Below are 7,251 nucleotides of genomic sequence, written 5' to 3'. Positions count from 1 at the left end.
ACGCTTCAGTGTGTCACCCGACTCGCACACACCAACTCCTTCAGGTAGCGGCACCGGGGCTCTCTGATTAGTGTGATTACACCCGGCTTGCCAGAGGAGGACCGCCTGCGATCATTACACACTCAATTTCTATCCCTATTAATGGGTCATTTGTATTTAAAGGGGACCTATCATGCAAAATGCACTTTTGTACATCTTTTCTACATGAATATGTGTCCCCGGTGTTCCAGGGAACTCACCAAGTGTCAGAAAACACAACCCTCTCTATTTTCCTCCATACCCAAATCTCTAAAAAAGGGGCTGCAACGGATCTGATAAAAACTGATCCAGATTTGAACACTGTCCTGACGTCAGGACAGTGGCGCTACGGCTATTGGGCCAACTCCACCAATCAGGAGGAGACAGCCACGGCCATTGCCGTTCGAAAGCGCTGGAGACGCTGTAGTACATATGCCAGGCCTGTAGGTGGTGCTGTTCTCACTGAATCTGCCCTTGCTAAAACAGAGCAATTTTTTTTCAAATTGAGCGAAATGAGGCGTGGCTAAAATGCATGATCTGTTTGGTATTTTGAAATAAAAAAAGTATAAATATGCCCTATATAGGTATGGTCCTACACTATATTATTCAAATATAGCATGATAGGTCCACTTTAAATGAACATATTTGAAACGCTAATGATTTAATTTCTTATTAAAATTAATCAATTTTTTTATTGATATGTACTTATATATATTAATTTTCGACTAATTGTAGTCATCCTGTTGACTAATTTATTTTATAATTACATTACATTCAGCCCGGTATCACGGCAAGACGTGAACATGTGACGATTTACCATGCTGGGAGACGTGAAGATGTCACGATTTCGTCCCTTCAAACGTGACAGTTACACGGTATTGTTGACATGGCCCAACCAGTGGAGAAATACCCGGAAATGCCAAGCAAATGCTCTACCCCGACGGTTGGTTGTTATTGTCAATATTAATATAATAATGATTTATTTTGTAATAGTCACACTCGATTTCGCCGATTTTCTTGTTGCCCCAGCTGGTCGACACCTCTTTTAGCAGAAACGAAGGCTACATTAATGTATTAAATCGATGTTAATCCATGTGTGTGTTTGTGGAATTAACGGACGTGACGTTGTGCGATTGCGTTACCAGGCAACAGCTTCGGTTCATGTTAATTTACAAACTCTTCAACTAGAACCGTAGTTATATTTAAAAACATTTTAGAAGGCCTCACGAAATACTTTAATGTAAATTTAAATTGAAATGTGAAAGAATGTGTGTACAGCAAAATACACCCTTCATAAGCAATACCGGAAACAGACGTAGGCAAGATCCTCAGCTCGCTGATTGGATGGTTTAGCCGCAATGCACGCTGGGAAATGGGGTTTATGCGATGTGAAATCCGAAAACATTTTTTTTAAATAGAATAATACATTATTCCGAGTGTGCTTGCTTTTCTCTTTGAAAGTCATCACATAACGGCATTGTAATACACGTTTCGGCTCCATTAAATATGACATATCTGCCATAGTTGTCTATTTATAGAGCCCTGATGAGAAGACTTCTAGACAAACAGGAACAACTGCCGCCAAAACTGAAAACGTGACGTGGATCTTAAATATATAAGCAATTAAACAACATCTTACATTTCTTTTCACACAATACGTCTCCCTGCAGTGTCAACACTAATTTAGCTGATTTATATATCTTATCCAATTGGTAGATAGGCTGTATTTACACCATAACGGTGCACTGCTGACAGAAATGGACACCTGGTGGTTAAAGCACGTTATTGAATTTTATTATTTGTATTATTAGATATTAATAGGATCCCTATAAAGTATATACATTACTTGTTATTCTCTACTAATAGTTAATTAAAGACTGTATATAATGACTATTTTGCACATCCCTTTCAAGATTTCAAGATTTTCTAAGGTTTATTGACATATCATATTATACACAACTACGTTGTCGTTATGCAATGAATGAAAAACTTGGGTCGCAGGTTCCTCAACAGTGCATTACAAGACATCTATCAATATGTGTGTACCTCCACCATTACATTGTCATATTCTGCACATTTCTTATACTATCTACATACATCTTACAAGAGTATAATACATATGTATAATATCAGTTCAAATAAGTGCTTAACATAGCAATGTTAACTATGTGTAAGCACTTATTTTAACTGATATTATAAATAGAGAATCTTGAAATCTTGAAAGGGATGTGCAAAATAGTCATTATATACAGTCTTTAATGAACTATTAGTAGACCTAACCCTTTATAGGGATCCTATTAATATCTAATAATACAAATAATACAATTCAATAACGTGCTTTAACCAGTAGATGTCCCTTTCTATCAGCTGTGCACCGTTATGGCGTAAATACAGCCTATCTACCAATTGGATCAAATATAAAAGTCATCCAAATTAGTGTTGATACTGCAAGGAGACGTATTGTGTGAAAAGAAATGTAAGATGTTGTTTAATTGCTTATATATTTAAGATCCACGTCAAGTTTTCAGTTTTGGTGGCAGTTCTTCCTGTTTGTCTAGAAGTCTTCTCATCAGGGCTCTATAAATAGACAACTATGGCAGATATGTCATATTTAATGGAGCCGAAAAGTGTATTACAATGCCGTTATGTGATGACTTTCAAAGAGAAAAGCAAGCACACTCGGAATAAAGTATTATTCTATTTTTAAAAAATGTTTTCGGATTTCACATCGCATAAACCCCATTTCCCAGCGTGCATTGCGGCTAAACCATCCAATCAGCGAGCTGAGGATCTTGCCTACGTCTGTTTCCGGTATTGCTTATGAAGGGTGTATTTTGTTGTACACACATTCCTTCACATTTAAATTTTAATTTACATTAAAGTATTTCGTGAGTTCTTCTAAAATGTTTTTAAATATCACTACGGTTCTAGTTGAAGAGTTTGTAAATTAACATGAACCGAAGCTGTTGCCTGGCAACGCAATCGCACAACGTCACGTCCGTTAATTCCACAAACACACACATGGATTAACATCGATTTAATACATTAATGTAGCCTTCGTTTCTGCTAAAAGAGGTGTCAACCAGCTGGGGCAACAAGAAAATTGTCGAAATCGAGTGTGACTATTAAAAAATAAATCATTATTATATTAATATTGACAATAACAACCAACCGTCGGGGTAGAGCATTTGCTTGGCATTTCCGGGTATTTCTCCACTGGTTGGGCCATGTCAACAATACCGTGTAACTGTCACGTTTGAAGGGACGAAATCGTGACATGTTCACGTCTCCCAGCATGGTAAATCGTCACATGTTCACGTCTTGCCGTGATACCGGGTTGATTACATTACATTTCATTTAGCTGACGCTTTTATCCAAAGCGACTTTTACAATTACCAATTACAGGGACATTCTTCCTGGAGTAACTAACGGCCCGTCCACACAGCAGCGTTAAAAAAATCTTCTAACGCTTCTGCCCATTCACTTTGAATGGGGTGACGTCACTTTGCCTCACTTTTCGCCGAACTGCATTGTGGGAAGCAGAGCGGAGATTTCCAGGCATCTCAGGATTCAAAAGTTGAGCAATGTTCAACTTTTGAGGCTGAGGTGGAAGCATCAGCCAATCAAATCCCGTTTATGCAAATCTGACAGTTCAAGCGCTAGCCAATCAAACCGCGTGTAAGCTGGGAGAGACATACCGCAGGTCATTTCCTCATATTCCAAAACATGGAGGAGAAATTAGCGGTAGGGAATCACCCGGTGCTTTATGACCAGTCCCTATTTACCTACCGGGATACAAACCGGAAGAGCCAGGCATGGAGGGAGGTGGCAGAGACAGTGGTAGGTTTTCGCCTGTTTGGGGAGTTTATATCCAGTTTACTTCGGGCTTTTTTGATTTGTATGTCGGGTGCGGGAGATTCATGTGATTGGTTGTTGGTGCCTTGCTCGCAAAAAATCCCCAAGCTTCAGATACGCCCACCTCCAAGATTTTTTTAACACTGCTGTGTGGACTGTCCGTAAGGGACAAGTGCCTTACTCAAGGGCACACTAGTGATGGTGTTCCAGGTGGGATTTGAACTCGCAACCTTCTGATCACCAGCCCACCTCACTATCCATTGGACCACCACTACCCCTAATTATTACTTTACAGCAATAGTAAATGATCTGCCAGTGAAATCATCCTCACACTCTACATGTTGGACTTTGTGTTAAATTAAGCAAACAAAATACAAATATGTAAAACGTTTCACACTCAAATGAATTTTAACAACAGAAACCCACAATAAAGACTCAAAAACTCTAAAAATCGTTAATCAGGTGATCAGTCATGGATCAAAATCTGCTCTTTAAATAAACTAATGATGTTTAAAACATGTGTTGTTTCCACAGACAGAGAGCAGAGTCTCCAGTCCCCAGCTGTCTGTCTCTGAAGAGTGACCAGTCTATGTGGGACCCTATATCCTTCAGAAATGAACCTGGACCCTCAGACACAAAGTAAGAGTCTGTTTCTACTGTAACTTGACCTGAAGAGGATTCAGTTTTTATGTAATCTAATATATTAAAGTGTTCTTTAATGATATCATGTGAGCAGTTTGTAAAGGAAACACGCAGCAGAGTACAGCAAGCTAACATTATTTGAGGATAATTCAATATGCAATTATATTATCATTGTATCTGTGGTATAAAATGGTTTTAAATACATTTAGATATATACTGATTTAAAAACTAAATATATCGTCCAAAACATTATTTAACTGCTTGGGCATGTTTATGATATGTCTTTTTAAGATGTTTATTAATAATAGCAACAACCTGGTGAGCTGGTTGAGTTTAGCATCAGCAGATATAACAGAGTTCAAGAGATTACATGTAGAGTCAATGCAAAGACCCAGATCCGTGCCTGGCAACACGAAGGAAGTGAAGATGGGAAATTCATATCACCTGCGTATTCGTGCAGCGTGACACATTTCAACTTGAGTGTAAAGTTTGTGACGCTCTGTTACAAAAACCTGTCAGTGTTGAGATTGTGCTCCTGTGGTCTCTGACGGTCTGAGGGGAATCAGAGAGGAGAACAGAGCTCTACAGCAGCTCATATTCAATCATGGTTATTAATGTACCTGTTTAAACCAGAGACTGTCTGTGGTGCTAACAATATAGTCACTGCTGTACGTATGACTACATGAAGTTACTCTGAGTGCTGATGGAGCAGCTACAATGTTAGCCTAGCTTTAATCAAACCCATCTCATTCAGAAAACAAACATTTTTAAATGTGTATGCTCGTTGTGTTGGAGACAGACCTGACAAAGCATTAACTCAGGCTTTTTACACATCAGTATCATTCTGTTGTTACTTAGGCATCCTTTCCAGATGTTTATTGCTATGAATTCACAGCAGATTCTCTGTAAATTGGGTTTATAAAGCACCAGGTTAATACAGCTGTGTGTCTTAGTAGATGCAGTGAACTTGTGCTCCTCTGGGGGATGTCATGAATCCAGACAGGATGTTCTTTGGTTTTATGATAATGTGAATTGTAAGATATCTACCTGATCACAGAGGGATATTATATAGAACTTTTTTTAAATATCAAACTAGAATGTTCCCCCTTGTTGTACCTTTGGTGATAATCAGCTCCCCTAAAGTGCTATAAAGGATGTGTTCATCTTCACAGAGGGAAGAGGAAGAGTGGTGTTCCTGTGGAGGAGCAGCTGTCCAGCTGTGCTCTGTGTCAGGACGTCCTGAAGGATCCAGTCTCTACCAGCTGTGGACACTGGTTCTGCAGACAGTGCATCACCTCATACTGGGAGCAGCAACCTCCATCAGGAGACTCCTCCTGTCCCCAGTGTGGAGAAAGATCCAGAACCAGAGCTAGACTGCAGACAGCCAGTCAGACCAGCTCTGTACGAGGTAAGAGGCCAAACTCATGCAGCGTCTTATTCCTCTTCCTGGTTCATTTGGTCTTGATGAGGTATACTGTTGTAGAGCATAGACATTAAGCTGTTTGCAAAACATTTAAACTCAGTCTATTTGTATTAGTTTTATTTAGGGCTGTCAAGTTAACGCTAATTATTTTAACGCGATTAAAGCATGTGTATTTTTTGTCCTCGGCCGCCCCGTAGTTTCAGAGCGCATCGAGTTTAAAATACCATCTACAAGCTGATGCTGACAGCCCCGCTCCTGCCGCCCGCTTGTGGCAGACCACACTTCCACGCTCACCGGCAGGCCCGGACTGGCCATCGGGAGGACCGGGAGGGTGTGTGTATGTGTGGCGCGACTCGCGAGCGAGGCACACCTTACGTGTTGTTGTTGTTGTTAGCATCTGGTGCTAGCATCTGGTGCTAGCTAGCTGCGCTAACGGATATAAGGAGCTGTTTCAATGAAAACAGAGGAGCGACATTTCGCCGACAACTGCGCTGAGCACTTGACTTGATGCAGGTAGCCAGACAGTGGGACATTGTACGAAAAGTCAGCACACTCAGCACGGATAGTGCGCGCAACATGATTGCAGCGTCCAGGCAGCTCCCGTTCGAGCATATATGCCTTGAGCTGCACATAGCTTCAACGATCCATCACAGTGTCTCTCCACACACACATGCACACACACACACACACACACACACACACACACACACACACACACACACACACACACACACACACACACACACACACACACACACACACACATTGTCATTGTTCAAATGATAATAAACAAACATATAAAGCATATTTGTCCACTCATATGTTGATAAGAGTATTAAAAACTTGAAAAATATCCCTCTAAGGTACATTTAGAACAGATACAAAATGTGCGATTAATTTGCGATTAATCGCGATTAAATATTTTAATCGACTGACAGCCCTAGTTTTATTGTTAGATTCTCAAAAGCATTTTCTGATTCTCTCCTGTTTCCTTCTCTTTCAGCAGATAGTGGTCTGCAGGAGGTTTTAGATGAACATAGGCTCAGTCTGAGGAGGAGATGTGAACGTGTGACTGAAGGAACTGATCAAAGTGAAACCCTCCTCAACAGGATCTTCACTGAGCTCTACATCACACAAGGTCAGAGTGAAGAGGTTAATACCCAACATGAGGTGAGGCAGCTGGAGACATCTTCCAAGAAGGAGACCCTCCATGACACTCCAATCAAGTGCCAGGACATCTTTAAAGCCTCACCTGACCAACAGACTCTCATCAGAGCGGTCCTGACCAACGGAGTCGCTGGAGTTGGAAAAAC

The 7,251-nt window shown here is 40.5% G+C and overlaps 1 long non-coding RNA gene across 1 annotated transcript in view; it reads left to right on the top strand.

Moving 5' to 3' along the window:
* Positions 1 to 5,726, top strand: part of LOC117472571 — a 7,940-nt gene extending 2,214 nt beyond the window's left edge. Inside the window, exons 2-3 of the long non-coding RNA XR_004554943.1 lie at positions 4,408 to 4,512; positions 5,688 to 5,726. This is a non-coding gene — a long non-coding RNA (uncharacterized LOC117472571). The remainder of the gene's footprint in view (positions 1 to 4,407; positions 4,513 to 5,687) is intronic.
* The last annotated feature ends 1,525 nt before the right edge of the window (positions 5,727 to 7,251 follow it).

The sequence above is a fragment of the Trematomus bernacchii genome, unplaced genomic scaffold (genome assembly GCF_902827165.1).
Source record: "Trematomus bernacchii unplaced genomic scaffold, fTreBer1.1, whole genome shotgun sequence".
In the NCBI taxonomy this organism is placed as follows: Eukaryota; Metazoa; Chordata; class Actinopteri; order Perciformes; family Nototheniidae; genus Trematomus; species Trematomus bernacchii.
Note: the sequence above shows the minus strand (reverse complement) of the source record. Positions and strands in the feature narration are given on the sequence as shown.